The following is a 15,311-nucleotide window of genomic DNA, read 5'->3' as shown; positions in this document are numbered from 1 at the left end:
ATTGGAGAGGCCATCACAAAGCCCTGATCTCAATCCCATAGAAAATTTGTGGGCAGCACTGAAAAGGCAAGTGTGAGCAAGAGGGCCTACAAACCCGACCCAGACACACCAGTTCTGACAACGTTTGGCCCACGTGAGACAGTTTCGGGACAAGTCCACTAAATCCTAAGGAAGTGTATGTAAACTTCTGCCTTTGATGAAAGTATTAAAAACTTACATAACAATTTTCTCTCTCTTTGACAGTAAAGAAAAACATGTTTTGTCTTTGTTTTTTTCTGAAGTATATGCAAATATCTGGTATCAACTGTTTACTTCTCCCACAGCATCCAAGCTTCTTTGGAATTGGGGCTGTATTCTATTCTATTCTATTCTATTCCACAACTGCTTGAAATCTCTCAGGTAATTTGATGCCAACCTTGATTCAGTGCAGTTTTAGTTTAGCTGATCCTCTGTGTTTAAATCAATAATCAGATATTCAGTAACTCTTCAATAATTATATACTGCTCAATAAAATAAAGGAAACACAAAAATAAAACATCCCAGATCTGAATGAATGAAATATTCTTAATAAATGTTTTGTTCTTTACATAGTTGAATGTGCTGACAACAAAAGTCACACAAAAATTATTAATGGAAATCAAATTTAGTAAACCATGGAGGTCTGGATTTGGAGTCGCACTCAAAACTAAAGTGGAAAAACACACTTTGATGTAATGTCCTTAAAATAAGTCTAAATGAGGCTCAGTAGTGTGTGTGGCCTCCATGTCCCTGTATGACCTCCCTACACCACCTGGGCATGCTCCTGATGAGGTGGCAGATGGTCTCTTGAGGGATCTCCTCTCAGACCTGGACTAAAGCGTCCACCGACTCCTGGACAGTCTGTGGTGCAACATGGCATTGGTGGATGGAGTGAGACATGATGTCCCAGATGTGCTCAATTGGATTCAGGTCTGGAGAACGGGTGGGCCAGTCCATAGCTTTGTCTTGCAGAAACTGCTGACACACTCCAGTCACATGAGGTCTAGCATTGTCTTGCATTAGGAGGAACTCAGGGCTAACCACACCAGCATATGGTCTCACAGGGGGTCTGAGGATCTCATCTTGGTACCTAATGGCAGTCAGGCCACCTCTGGCGAGCACATGGAGGACTGTGTGGCCCCCCAAAGAAATGCCACCCCACACCATTACTGACCCACTGCCAAAACCGGTCATGCTGGAGGATGTTGCAGGCAGCAGAACATTCTCCACGGTGTCTCCAGACTCTGTAACGTCTGTCACATGTGCTCAGTGTCAACATGCTTTCATCTGTGAATAGCACAGAGCGCCAGTGGCGAAGTTGCCAATCTTGGAGGTAGCAGTCCTGCTGCTGGGTTATTGCCCTCCTACGGCCTCCTCCACGTCTCCTGAAGTCCTGGCCTGTCTCCTGGTAGCGCCTCCATGCTCTGGTCACAATGCTGAGAGACACAGCAGACCTTCATGGCACAGCTTGCATTGATGTAGCTGAGGGACACACAAACATTTGATCATGTCTAATTAATCATGATTATATATTGGACTTGAAATATAGTTAGTGTATTACAATAAGGGAAACAGTTACTGGTGTAATGGGTCAGTGCAATATCAGGACAGTCAGGGCAATACTGGGGTTTGTGCAGTATAATTGATGTGTTTGTGTTATTGTTTTCTATGTTGTCCATTCTTGTTGTCATTGTTTGTGCTAATATGATGTGATCACTGTTTTTGTCCTTGTTTCTATATACATGATCTCTAAATAGTGTCTCTGTATGCTTTTTACTAACTTGTGTGTAACACCAACCTGCCAGAGGGTCTGCAGACGGAAAGTAGCCAAAGGCTATAATCTGGCATATTTACAATTTTTAAAATGTTCATTAATATGTATTCTCCCTCTTTCTAAATAAATAAATAAATGAATAAAAATGTGCCATCCTGGATGAGCTGCACTACCTGAGCCACTTGTGTGGGTCGTAGACTTCGTCTCATGCTACCACTAAAGTCAACTCACTGCCAGTGTTCAAAAGTGACCAAAACATCAGCAAGAAAGCTTAGTTACTGAGAAGTGTTCACCACCTGCAGAACCACTCCTTTATTGGGGATGTCTTGCTACTTGCCTATAATTTCCACCTGCTGTCTATTATGTCTGTTATGTTTAAGACAGTTTACTTGGTAGTGTTCCCTCAGGATTCTTATGCTGACAAAATCTATTACAAATGGTCTCTATCAGGGGTCATGTGACCTGCACACAGCTGATTCATGTTTGTCTCTCTGTGTCCTCACAGTGTCCCACCAAGTCTTCACCCTGGAGGTGTACGAGGGGGCGGATTCAGTCCTGCTGCCCTGTCACATCCCATTTGTATCTGGACCCACCACAGGGGTGTGGAGCCGCTACGACCTCAATCCTCCAACCGTCCACCAGCGTCAGCAGGAAGAGGACGAGCTGACAGATCAAAACCAGCGTTACAGAGACCGAACATCCATGAAGACTGACGCTCTGCAGACTGGAGACTTCAGCCTCACTCTGAGGAAACCCCACATCTTTGACAGCAGCAACTACACCTGCACCATCAGAGTGATGGGAGAAGAACCCAGACTGACAGATGTTCAGCTGCAGGTCAAAGGTCAGCAGCACTTAGTTATATCAGTTTTTGCTACATTAGTCTGAAGGTGACCTCACAGATCATGTTTTTATTTCACACGTAACTTTATGAAATACACTGCTTAAAAAATTACAGGAACACTTTTATAACAAATCAGATCTGAATGGGGAAAAATATATATATATCTACACTAATGTTTTAAGAATGAGGGGATGCCACTTCGTTTGATCAAAATGAAAACGATCAACCTACAGAGAGCTGAAATCGAAGACACCCCGAAAATCAACTACCTGTGCAACCTCTGTAGGGTCCAGGTATCGTCTCATACTATCAGTAGTGACGCTGCTGACCCTATCAAAACTAGTTGAAAAAAAAAAAAAATAGTAAAAGTCAGGAAAGATGAGGAAATAAAACATGTGACTGTATTATGATGTTCTTGTTTGTATAGTTTAGGCTTCAGTTAGTTAGAATAGAATAGAATAATCCTTTAAGTGTCCCACAAGGGGAAATTGGGTTCTGTTGATAGTTAGTCCTGTTTCCCTATGTAGTTCTCATCAGTCTAGGTTCGTCGCAGGTCTGCACCCACTTAACTGTTTTGTGGTGTTTTTAGCAATTTTCCTAACTGGAGTTTCCTGTGCTGAGATCAAAAACAGTGATGTGTGGTCAGATTGCCCCATGAGTGTTGGCTTAGTCCTGTACCCCTGTTTTAAGCAATGTGATCAGAAACTTCCAAATAAAACAATGAAGTGAGGAACACAGAGCTGCAGCGTCCATGTGTGGCACCATCTTGTAATCCCATCAGAAGTACCTGACCCCGTGGTATAATTCTCAAACACGTAGCCTAAATCAGATAACTCGTAAGTTGGAGAGGAAATGGCGTGTCATAAATTTAGAGCATCATCATTTAGCCTGGAGAAATAGTTTGCTGCTTTATAAGAAAGCCCTCCGCAAAGCCAGAACATCTTACTATTCGTCACTGATTGAAGAAAATAAGAACAACCCCAGGTTTCTCTTCAGCACTGTAGCCAGGCTGACAAAAAGTCAGAGCACTGTTGAGCCAACCAACCCTTTAACGTTAACTAGTAATGACTTCATGAACTTCTTCACAAATAAAATTTTAACTATTAGAGAAAAAAATACTATAATCATCTCACAGATGTAATATTATCTACAGCTACTTTCAGTACCATTGATATTCATTTAGAGTCTTTTTCTCCAATTGATCTTTCTGAGTTAACTTCAGTAATTACTTTATGCTGCAATAGGTGTTGGCTGCTGGGAGATTCCCATGATACACTGTTTTTTCGTCAGTCACCTTCTTCACTCAAAATGTGCTTACACACCTCTCTGCATTTAGTTAATCAATAAATGGCCTGCATATAGCGCGTCACTTAGTCCCTAAGGACCCCAAAGCGCTTCACACTACATTCAGTCATTCACCCATTCACACATTCACACACACTGGTGATGGCAAGCTACATTGTAGCCACAGCTGCCCTGGGGCGCACTGACAGAGGAGAGGCTGCCGGACACAGGCGCCACCGGGCCCTCTGACCACCACCAGTAGGCAAACATGGGGTTAGTATCTTGCCCAAGGATATTTGGCATGCAGCCTGGAGCAGCCTGGGATCAAACCACCGACCTTCTGGTTAGTGGCTGACCTGCTCTGCCACCTGAGCTACAGCCGCCATAGTAATCTCTGGCTCTCTTCCACAGTGTGTCTTTTGTCCTGTCTTCCTCCCCTCACCACCAACCAGTTTGCACAGATAGCTGGATGAAACTGTGCTGTTCATGTTCTGAACATCAGAAACTATTCAGTAAATTGCTTTTTTAGAGATAGTCTGAAATATAGTTGCAGACAGTGGAATTAAGATAACAAATCTTGATTTCATTATTTAGGCTCTTTACCTAAGAGCATGACGCACCTTGAGGCCATGTTGCTGTGATTTTGCGCTTTTATAAATAAAACTGAATTCAGTTGAACTCCAAGTGATTCTTCGATGGGATCAGGTTAATCACATTCATGTTAACCTTGTTCTGTTGGTTTCTTACAGAGCCGTACACTTTTCCAGCTGAGGCCTGGGTTCTCCTAGCTGGCTTGATTGTTGCACTTGGTGTAATTTTGTATTTATGGATATTGCTCTGCAAAGGTATGTTGTGTGTGTTTTAACTCTACACCTTTTTAGCCTTATTTACACACTTACAGTCATACCTGGGAGATTTTCACTACAACAGTCCCATCTGCTGGTGACCTCATGACAGTTGTTTTTTCAAGAAAGGGCCTTTAAAAACATACAGGAAGTGAGGCAGAAGGGAGTTGAAATGATATTACTGAAAATGTGTTTAGTATGCTGCTGTCTGTACAGCTCATGTCTTACTTTTTTATCCTCTCAGTCCCTCAGGTGGAGGTGGATTCAGACATGGAGACTGTCTACCTTCTGTGCAAAACCACATTTCACCTGGCTGAACACGCTAAAGTGGAGTGGAAGGACAATTACAACAGGAAGGTCCATGTGTATGAAAATGGCTCTGACCAGCCTAAAAAACAGCACCAGGTTTACAGAGGCCGAACCAAGATGAATGAAGACCTGCTGAAAACTGGATACCTCAGTCTGACCCTGAAATACCCCACAGATGGAGACAACAGGACCTACACCTGCACCGTCTACAGCAGGGAGGGAAACATCCTGCTGAAGAAACAAGTGAAGCTGAAAGTCAGAGGTCAGTGCTGTAGATACAGGTCAAAGGTCAGAGGTCATGTAGGAGTTTATTCTCTAAAAGCTTTTAGTTTGAATCTATTTTCAGTTCATTCAAATAAAATAAATTCTTTGATGTTTTGATCTAAAAGCATAAAATGTCAGGCGGAGCAACTGTGTGTTTAAATGAACAGACTAAGAAGACCATTAAAAATGATCCTAACTTCAAAATAAAAGCCTCTGGCATGATTTGAGTTTGGATCAAATCAATAGTTTTGTTAGTTTATTCCAAATCAATGTAAATGTATAAATATCAATAGTTTTAAAGCTGCTGAGATCATTCAAACACTTTGATCCAGTCATTTGGATGTTGTCACATGTCAGGGTGGAGCAGCCATAAATATGAGGCTTTTATTGTGAAAATGATGAGCGTGATGATCCAGAGGAGCCCATGGGGTGTTTGTGGCTGGATGCAAAGGTTTGTAGCTCTCCTTGTAAAGAGAAACAGCTTGAAGCTACAAAGGAGCGTCTGCAGAAGAAGACAGGGGAAAGAGGAAGAAGCTGAGGCCGCTGGAGAAAAGACAGGAAATGTTACGGTTCTGGGTCCGTTGGACCCAGTATTTTGAGTTTATTATGCTTTGGTTTATTTTGCATCTGGGATTGTTTTATTGTTCTCTTGTTGTGGTGATGATTATGATGATGTCTGTTATTTGAGTTCCATGTTTCTGTTTATTGATATTTAGGATTTGTGTTCTCATGTTTTGGTGTGGGTCTAGTTCTATGTGTCAGTTTCCGTCTGTTTCTCTATGTCAGGTCTGCGTCTTGGTGTAGTGTTCTTGTTTCCTGTTTTATTGTGAAGGTCTGCGTCTCATGTCAGTGTGTTCAGTTTTACCTCTGTCTCGTCTTGTTAATTACTCCCAGCTGTGTCCACCACCTGTGTGTAATCTCCCTGTGTTTCCCTGTGTGTATTTAAGTCACGTCTTTAGTCATTGTTGTTGCTGGTCCGTCTGTGTATCCTCCATGTCCTACTCGTGTGTTCTCCCTGCTGTTATCATCATGTTCCATCGTCTCCCTTCCTTCATGTTCAGGTTCGTGTCCTTGTTTATGCTCAGTAGTTTAGTTGTCCCAGTATAGTTTAGTTCTCTGGTTACCGTTTGTCTAGTTTCATTTCGTGTTCAATAAATCACCTTCACACCTTCACGACTGCCTGCGTTTGGATCCTCCTTTTCCTTTTTTCACACGGCTCTTCTCACTCGCCGTGACAGTACGGACCAGCCAGATATGGATCCAGCGGCATTCACCCCAACCACGGAGCTTCGAGAGCTCATAACGGACTCAGCTTCCAAAATAATCAACCTGTGGCTTGAGCATGAGGGTGAAGCGTTTGTCTACGTTCTGGAAGTCAGGCTACGACAGCTTTTGTCCGATTATCCCTGGCTATGGGACTCACTCCACCCGCTCGTACAAAACTTCGTTCTTCACGAACTACACCTTCACTCCCCCGCCGCCACCTCTCGCCCACTCGCTTCAATGGAGGACGTGCCGTCCGACCCGCCGGACGAGGAGTTACCCGGTACGTCGGAGCCGTCTCCGAGCAGAAAGCGACGTTCGCGCCGCCGCCGCGGCACCCCACAGCCGGATGTAAGGACACGTAAGCAGTCGGCTGTGGTGAGTGAAGGGGACACTTTTTCTGCTGCGTCAGATTTAGTGACTGTGTTTTCTGGAGCTATTTTTTGTGTGCCTTCTGAAGTTAACAATGACTTTTCTGTTTCACCCATGGCCATTGCGCCACAGACTGCCTTTGCTGAGCCCACATTCAGGGTTAATGACTGTGTTCACACTGTTGTTTCTAAGTCTGGGGTTACTGAGTTTAACACTATGAGTTTAGAGAATGAAAATGTTTTGGACTCTTTTTCATCTGCACTGGTCTTTTCAGGGGAAGCTGTAAACCTCACTGGACCAGTGCTTCCTGACCATGTTTTCTCATCCACACTTTCACCACAGTTTAATGTCGGGTCTGCAATTCAGTTATCAGTTCAGTCAGCAGCCACGCTGCCATCAGTTCAGTCAGCAGCCACGCTGCCCTCAGTTCAGTCAGCAGCCACGCTGCCCTCAGTTCAGTCAGCAGCCACGCTGCCCTCAGTTCAGTCAGCAGCCACGCTGCCCTCAGTTCAGTCAGCAGCCACGCTGCCCTCAGTTCAGTCAGCAGCCACGCTGCCCTCAGTTCAGTCAGCAGCCACGCTGCCCTCAGTTCAGTCAGCAGCCACGCTGCCCTCAGTTCAGTCAGCAGCCACGCTGCCCTCAGTTCAGTCAGCAGCCACGCTGCCCTCAGTTCAGTCAGCAGCCACGCTGCCCTCAGTTCAGTCAGCAGCCACGCTGCCCTCAGTTCAGTCACCGTCCTCACCGTCTCATTACGAGCAGGGAACACACTTCATCATTACATCTGCTGGTTCTCTTAAGCTGGCCACCTTAGAGGTCAAGACGCCAGCTCCAGCAGTTTCACCGGGGAACTCACCAGAGCAGTCTCGGCTCTCAGCACCCCCTGAGAGCTCAAGTGAGTTCACCCGTCCGCCTCCGTCCTCTGCTGAGTGTATTGGGGAACACTTTCAGCCCTCTGAGGACTGCATCCCACTGTTGCTGCCTGAGTCTAGCCACTGTGCTGCTCAGTTCCAGCCAGTGTCCACACTGGCAGAGGTCTGCGTACCTGCTGCCTCAGTGTCTGTCTCCACTGGAGGGCCCGAGGAGCCCATCCAGTCTCAAGCCACGTTAGCTGGGGGTTCGGGAGAACCCAGCCAGCTTCAAGTGTCGTCAGCTGGGGGTTCGGGAGAACCCAGCCAGCTTCAAGTGTCGTCAGCTGGGGGTTCGGGAGAGCCCAGCCAGCATCAAGTGTCGTCAGCTGGGGGTTCGGAGGAGCCCAGCCAGCATCAAGTGTCGTCAGCTGGGGGTTCGGAGGAGCCCAGCCAGCATCAAGTGTCGTCAGCTGGGGGTTCGGAGGAGCCCAGCCAGCTTCAAGTGTCGTCAGCTGGGGGTTGGGGAGCCCAGCCAGCGAGTGTCGTCAGCTGGGGGTTCGGAGGAGCCCAGCCAGCTTCAGTGTCGTCAGCTGGGGGTTGGAGGAGCCCAGCCAGCTTCAGTGTCGTCAGCTGGGGGTTCGGAGGAGCCCAGCCAGCTTCGAGTGTCGTCAGCTGGGGGTTCGGAGGAGCCCAGCCAGCTTCGAGTGTCGTCAGCTGGGGGTTCGGAAGAACCCAGCCAGCTTCGAGTGTCGTCAGCTGGGGGTTCGGAAGAACCCAGCCAGCCCCAAGTGTCGTCTGCTGGGGGTTCAGGTGAACCCAGCCAGCCCCAAGTGTCGTCTGCTGGAGGGCCCGAGTCGCCCGTCCGGCCTCAAGTTTTGTCTGTTGGGGGTTCAGGTGAACCCAGCCAGTCTCAAGTCACGTCTGCTGGAGGGCCCGAGTCGCCCGTCCGGCCTCAAGTCACGTCTGCTGGGGGTTCAAGAGAACCCAGCCAGCCTCAGGTGTCGTCGGCTGGAGGGCCCGAGGAGCCCGTCCAGCCCCATGACTCGTCAGCTGGAGGTTCAGGAGAACCTAGCCAGTTTCCGGCCTCGTCAGCTGGAGGGCCCGAGGAGCCCGTCCAGCCAGCCGCAGCTTCATCCACGCCTGCAGCCGCAGCTTCATCCACGCCTGCAGCCGCAGCTTCATCCACGCCTGCAGCCGCAGCTTCATCCACGCCTGCAGCCGTCCCGCTGCCGTCAGGTTCCGCAGCCGTCCCGCTGCCGTCAGCTTCTGCTCCGCCTTCGCCCACGCCTGGTCCGGCTTCTGCTCCGCCTTCGCCCACGCCTGGTCCGGCTTCTGCTCCGCCTTCGCCCACGCCTGGTCCGGCTTCTGCTCCGCCTTCGCCCACGCCTGGTCCGGCTTGCTCCGCCGCCGCCCACGCCTGGTCCGGCTTTGCTCCGCCGCCACGCCTGGCCCGGCTTCTGCTCCGCCGCCGCCACGCCTGCCGGCTTCTGCTCCGCCTTCGCCCACGCCTGGCCCGGCTTCTGCTCCGCCTTCGCCCACGCCTGGCCCGGCTTCTGCTCCGCCTTCGCCCACGCCTGGCCCGGCTTCTGCTCCGCCTTCGCCCACGCCTGGCCCGGCTTCTGCTCCCCGCCGCCACGCCTGGCCCGGCTTCTGCTCCGCCGCCCACGCCTGGCCCGGCCTCTGTGTCTTCGCCACGCCTGGCCCGGCCTCTGTGTCTTCGCCCACGCCTGGCCCGGCCTCTGTGTCTTCGCCCACGCCTGGCCCGGCCTCTGTGTCTTCGCCCACGCCTGGCCCGGCCTCTGTGTCTTCGTCCACGCCTGGCCCTGCGGTTGCCAAGCCGTCATGGGACCCGACCCCTCCTGTTCCGCCTCGCCTCTGCCGGCCGCCTTCCAGGCCTCCAATTGAGCGTCATGGCCGTCGTGGCCGGCCTCCTGCAAGGGATCGTCGCCGCTGCTGGCATCGCAGCCGACCTCCGGATCTGCTCAGTGGCCACCACTGCCTTCCACGTGGCCGGCCTCCAGAACTGTTTGCCCGTCGCCGCCGCCGCTGCCGTGTGCGCGGTCGGCCTCCGGAACTGTTTGCCCGTCGCCGCCGCCGCTGCCGTGTGCGCGGTCGGCCCCCTGAACTGTTTTGGTCCTTGTGTTGTCGACCTCTGGGTCGACCCCCAGACGTTACTGTGGACTCATGAATAGTCTTGTTTTGTGTTGACCTGTGTTCTTGTGTTTTTTGGTTTGATCTGGACTCTTGTGCTCCTTGTTTTTTTTTGTTTCGGACCCTCCATCCTGGACCCCCTCCGCCCGCCCTGGTTTGGTGCTCTTGTTTCGTTCGGGTTTTTTTTGTTTAGGGCTGTCGGGAGCCAGCCCTTGGAGGGGGGGTACTGTTACGGTTCTGGGTCCGTTGGACCCAGTATTTTGAGTTTATTATGCTTTGGTTTATTTTGCATCTGGGATTGTTTTATTGTTCTCTTGTTGTGGTGATGATTATGATGATGTCTGTTATTTGAGTTCCATGTTTCTGTTTATTGATATTTAGGATTTGTGTTCTCATGTTTTGGTGTGGGTCTAGTTCTATGTGTCAGTTTCCGTCTGTTTCTCTATGTCAGGTCTGCGTCTTGGTGTAGTGTTCTTGTTTCCTGTTTTATTGTGAAGGTCTGCGTCTCATGTCAGTGTGTTCAGTTTTACCTCTGTCTCGTCTTGTTAATTACTCCCAGCTGTGTCCACCACCTGTGTGTAATCTCCCTGTGTTTCCCTGTGTGTATTTAAGTCACGTCTTTAGTCATTGTTGTTGCTGGTCCGTCTGTGTATCCTCCATGTCCTACTCGTGTGTTCTCCCTGCTGTTATCATCATGTTCCATCGTCTCCCTTCCTTCATGTTCAGGTTCGTGTCCTTGTTTATGCTCAGTAGTTTAGTTGTCCCAGTATAGTTTAGTTCTCTGGTTACCGTTTGTCTAGTTTCATTTCGTGTTCAATAAATCACCTTCACACCTTCACGACTGCCTGCGTTTGGATCCTCCTTTTCCTTTTTTCACACGGCTCTTCTCACTCGCCGTGACAGGAAAAGAAAATCAGCTTTATTTGTTGGAGGCCGTTTGTTCATCACACTGAAATATTCCCACTTTAGAGACATGAAACAAAGTGAAGTGTGGATTGATGTTTGTCTCAATGATTTGGGCCCTGGAATCATTTCTTCATCTCCCACTTTAAGACATATTAATGTCAGCCTCACATGTCCCACAGTGGACAGATTTCTATTTCTAGATGATATTTGGAGGATTTTCATGTGTTTCTCTGCTGTCACAGCTCTTTGTGATATTTGAGCGCAGCTGTAATGTTTGTGTGGTTAAAGCCACCAGACTCCACTGACAAAAACTCTCATTTTAGCCGGAGAACACGGGGCTGCTGTGGGACTTTGTGTTTGCAAAGATTTCTATTGGAGGCATTTTTGCCTTTATTATATAGGTGCAGAGAGTAGACAGGAAAGTGGGAGAGAGTGAGACACACAGGCACCTGTAGTAAGCCCCGCCTTCAGTCCACCTGCTCAGCCAGGTGAGCTATAGCGCTGCTTTAACATGTTAGTGTGATTGAGAGTGAATGAAAGTGAGTGATGGAGGCAGCAGGAAACTAACAGGCTGTTTGTTCTGAGAGGTCACATGACTGTTTTTCTCAGCAGAGTCTGATGGATTTGATGAGACCATGAGAGCGGCTTCAGTTCCTCATCAGAAAGAGTCTGACAGAAGCTCCTCCTCTATACCCCAGTAGACTTCTATTAGACTGCTCCAGATTCCTGAGAGTTCACACAGAAAACTTTACAAACAGCCAAAGAAAAACTATTGAAAAGGCTTCAAGATCACAAAGAGCTCTTTCACAGCACATATGAGCCATTAAGAAGTGCACATTTGTGTTTTCCATAGTCCATCATCCAATAATATCAAAGGACAAACTGTGAGGTAAAAAGCCTTCAGCTCTTTGTGAATGAAGCAAAAAGACTTTGGTCCTGAGAGATGGTTCAAAACACAATTCAGACCTACCAAAGTATTATTGGTGCCAAACACATGAAGCCTTCAACTTTGTATTTGTCCAGTCAGTGTGGCAATAGAAGTCACTGTGAGGATTTTCAATGTGCTATCAAAGAGCATCCAAACAATCAGGTGAGAATGAAGAGAATTAGAATTTAAGAACAGATCATAAAGTCCTCTGTGTGCCCGTCTGTCTGACCATCTTCATCAGCTGCTACATATTGCTTCCATCTCTCTCCTCCCTGGATGTGTCTTCTCTCTGTCTCTTTCATTCTTTCATGTGGGATCGTTGTCATCTCTCTCCCTGACTTCTTCTCTCACAAAATAACACGTAGCACATTTTGAATTCTGCTCCTTTAGAGGAAACGTCACAGTTGGAGATATTCAGGCTGAGTTTTCCACAAGTTCAGTGTTTCACAATTAAAGCCTGGTTAAACCCTTGATTCTACTCTGCTGTGGACATGGACAGCTTGAGACTCCACGGCTGAGAAATCTGCCCGGTAACAAAAAAGGGAAAAGCAGGCGTCCCCACAGCCCCTCGTGCTCACCATCTGATGACATTTACGTCACTGTGACCACGCAGATCCTCAGAAATGAAGTGTTTGTGTCCACTGACATGTTAGAGTGCTTTTAGTTTGAAATGCACACAGGAAATGATGTGTTTCCATAAAGAGTGTAGTGCAGTAAGTTTAAGAGAGCAGGGCCTAAACCAGGGGTGTCCAAACTTTTTTCACTGAGGGCCACATACATATAAATATAGGAGGGGCTGGGCCACTTACTAGAAATTAGGTATATAACCTTAACTGTCGCGTATTAAAGTTAGAAAAATCATTTAAAAGTGGTCAAATGTGTTATATTGTTGAATATAATTAAAGACAAAACTGCCTTCATCACAGCTTTCCATAAATGGATCTTTATTGATTTATTCAGAAAAAGCTTTGGTAGCTCATTCTCAGAACAGCAGCCTCAGATTTCTTCGTAGACAGAATATTTACAGCACAGAGAAAAAACAATAAAGGGAAAATGTGACGGGTACATTTCAAGCTTGTTATTTAAGTTATTAGGCTTAGCAACACACCTGTTAACGTTCGTTTGAAACGATTATCGGCATTAACAGACTGAACTGGACTTAATAACAGGAGTGCATATAATTTTAGTAAATTATTCTGGTGAGTATCAGCTGCGCTGGGTATGTAAATCGGGCCATCCAGCTGTGGTGCTGATCGCCACTCGTGGCAAAAATCCAGACAAATGTCACTTGATCAAGGAGCAGATCTGCATCAGATGAGATCAGCTGACTTTGCGTGTGCGCGCGCTGTGCACAGCGGTGTGTACTCTGTGTGTTAACAAGATAAACGCATATAAGAAAGTGGTGCGCAAAAGCAGGGTAGTGACAGAATTGATGCGCATTATTGATATTTGATGTGTACCTGCACATTAACACACGGGTACTGTGGAATATATTTTTTACTCAACTAAAGCGCTCGTGCTCTCATCCACTCCCCTCAAAAAAAATTAGCAGCTGTGCGGCGTCTGTGGCATCGGTGCTCGGATCGCATGCGATGGAGTAAAAATCAAAAGCACAGCTTTATCAGACAGTTGCAGTTTAATGTTGGCTGACGAGTCTTCAATGCGTCTCACAACTGGATTTCTGGACATGCTGACGTTGTTGAAGTCCTGCACTGTTTCCGGGCACATTATTTCGGTGACTTTAACGAGGCAGTGTTTTATGAGGACTCCATCAGAAAAAGGCTTGCCATGTCTTGCGATGAGTTGGGCGACCTCATAGCTGCTATTGGAGCCTTTTCCTGGACAATTTGAGCACGAAACAAATACTGTTGCTGACCCTGCAGGATAGCTACCATTTGCTTTAATTCCTGCTCTCGCTCAGCACCAGTGTAGGATGCATAGGCCTGATGTTTGGTTTCATAATGACGTCGTACATTATACTCTTTCATAACTGCCACAGTTTCAGTGCAGATCAAACAGACACACGTCCCCTTGAATTCTTTGAAGAAATATTCACTCTCCCACCGTGTCTGAAATTTTCTGCACTCACTTTCTACCTTTCGCTTCTTTGGTTCTGCCATGTTTAGTAACTTGGGGTAAATTTCTTCTGTGATTGTCCTTTTTGGTAGAGCAACTGCCTTGATCAACAGCAGCTCCCCCTGGTGTTAAAACTAAGAAGTACAATACACTCAAGCAAAAGTTGAAGTGCGGGCCATATTCTACTCTATTTATAAAATCACTTGAGGGCCAATTAAAAATGGAGGTTTTTAATTGGCGGCCCGCGGGCCGGACTTTGGACACCCCTGGCCTAAACAGACTGATGGATTATTGTGACATCACTGTTTTATTCTTCTATCAAACTGAAGAAGAAGAAGTAAAGTTCTCTTCAGCAGGTGAGGTCAAAGGTTAAAGTGGAAGTTCATATGAATGAAGTAAAGGCCTTCCTTACTGTGATGACCTTTGACCTGCTGCCTGTTATTTTCACTCATTAACGTGTAAAAGCAGCAGCTAGCAGCAGCTTTTAAGGTGGACTGTTTTCTTGCATGTTACTTACTGCAGGAGGTGACGTTGTGAAGCAATGAAACATTTTTCCAGTGTCAGCATCAGATGTAGGACAGATAAATGAATCTCATACAGCACTTACAGGGGACAAGACGACTCTACTCATTACATGTGTAATAAAGTGCACAGACGAATGGAAACATGAGAGAAAATGAAGGTAACTGTGAAGGCAGCAGAGACGTGTTTGTTCTCAGAGACTTATCATGTTAATAAGAGACTCGGGGAGGACCAAGAGAGAGGACAGGCTGATTATTGTACACTGGAACAGTTTAAGCTCAGCTGATCTCAGGCTGCTTTAGATTGACTGTCAGGTGTTTGTTGATTAGTGATGTGCGAGTCATGAACGAATTGTTCAGTACTCGAGAAATACTTTACTGACTCATGAATCATTATTGACAATCCCAACTGACTTATTCACTGACTCATCCCTGTTACTGTTAGCAAACTAATTTCATTAGTAGAAATATATCTAGCTTATCTGGCTTAATTAAAATTGTGGGGGAAACAAAAGTCAGTTTCTTAACGAAAACATTTCTGGACTGGAAGAAAAAACCCAGAGTAGAAAGCTCACATCAAGACAATAGCTCAACAGTTCACAGTAGCATCACTCTGCTAACATGCTAACAGCACATTTGAATTACTCACCCCCTCCCCTCCTGAGAGCTAATGTCCGGTGCAGAATCGTAGCATGAACGAATCACTCAGTTCCTCCATAGCCGGCCTCATTCAGGACTAAGGAGTCACTCACCCCTTCCCTCCCGGCTCACAGCTTCTTCTTCTTCTTCTTCTTCTTCTTCTACGTGGTTGGCAACCACCGCCCCCCGGCTCACAGCTCAGTGGACACTTGCGCTATGTACGACTCACTCACCCCTCCCTCCCGGATCTCAGCTGCTGAAACTCAGAG

Source organism: Oreochromis aureus, linkage group 3 (assembly GCF_013358895.1).
Source record: "Oreochromis aureus strain Israel breed Guangdong linkage group 3, ZZ_aureus, whole genome shotgun sequence".
In the NCBI taxonomy this organism is placed as follows: Eukaryota; Metazoa; Chordata; class Actinopteri; order Cichliformes; family Cichlidae; genus Oreochromis; species Oreochromis aureus.
Note: the sequence above shows the minus strand (reverse complement) of the source record.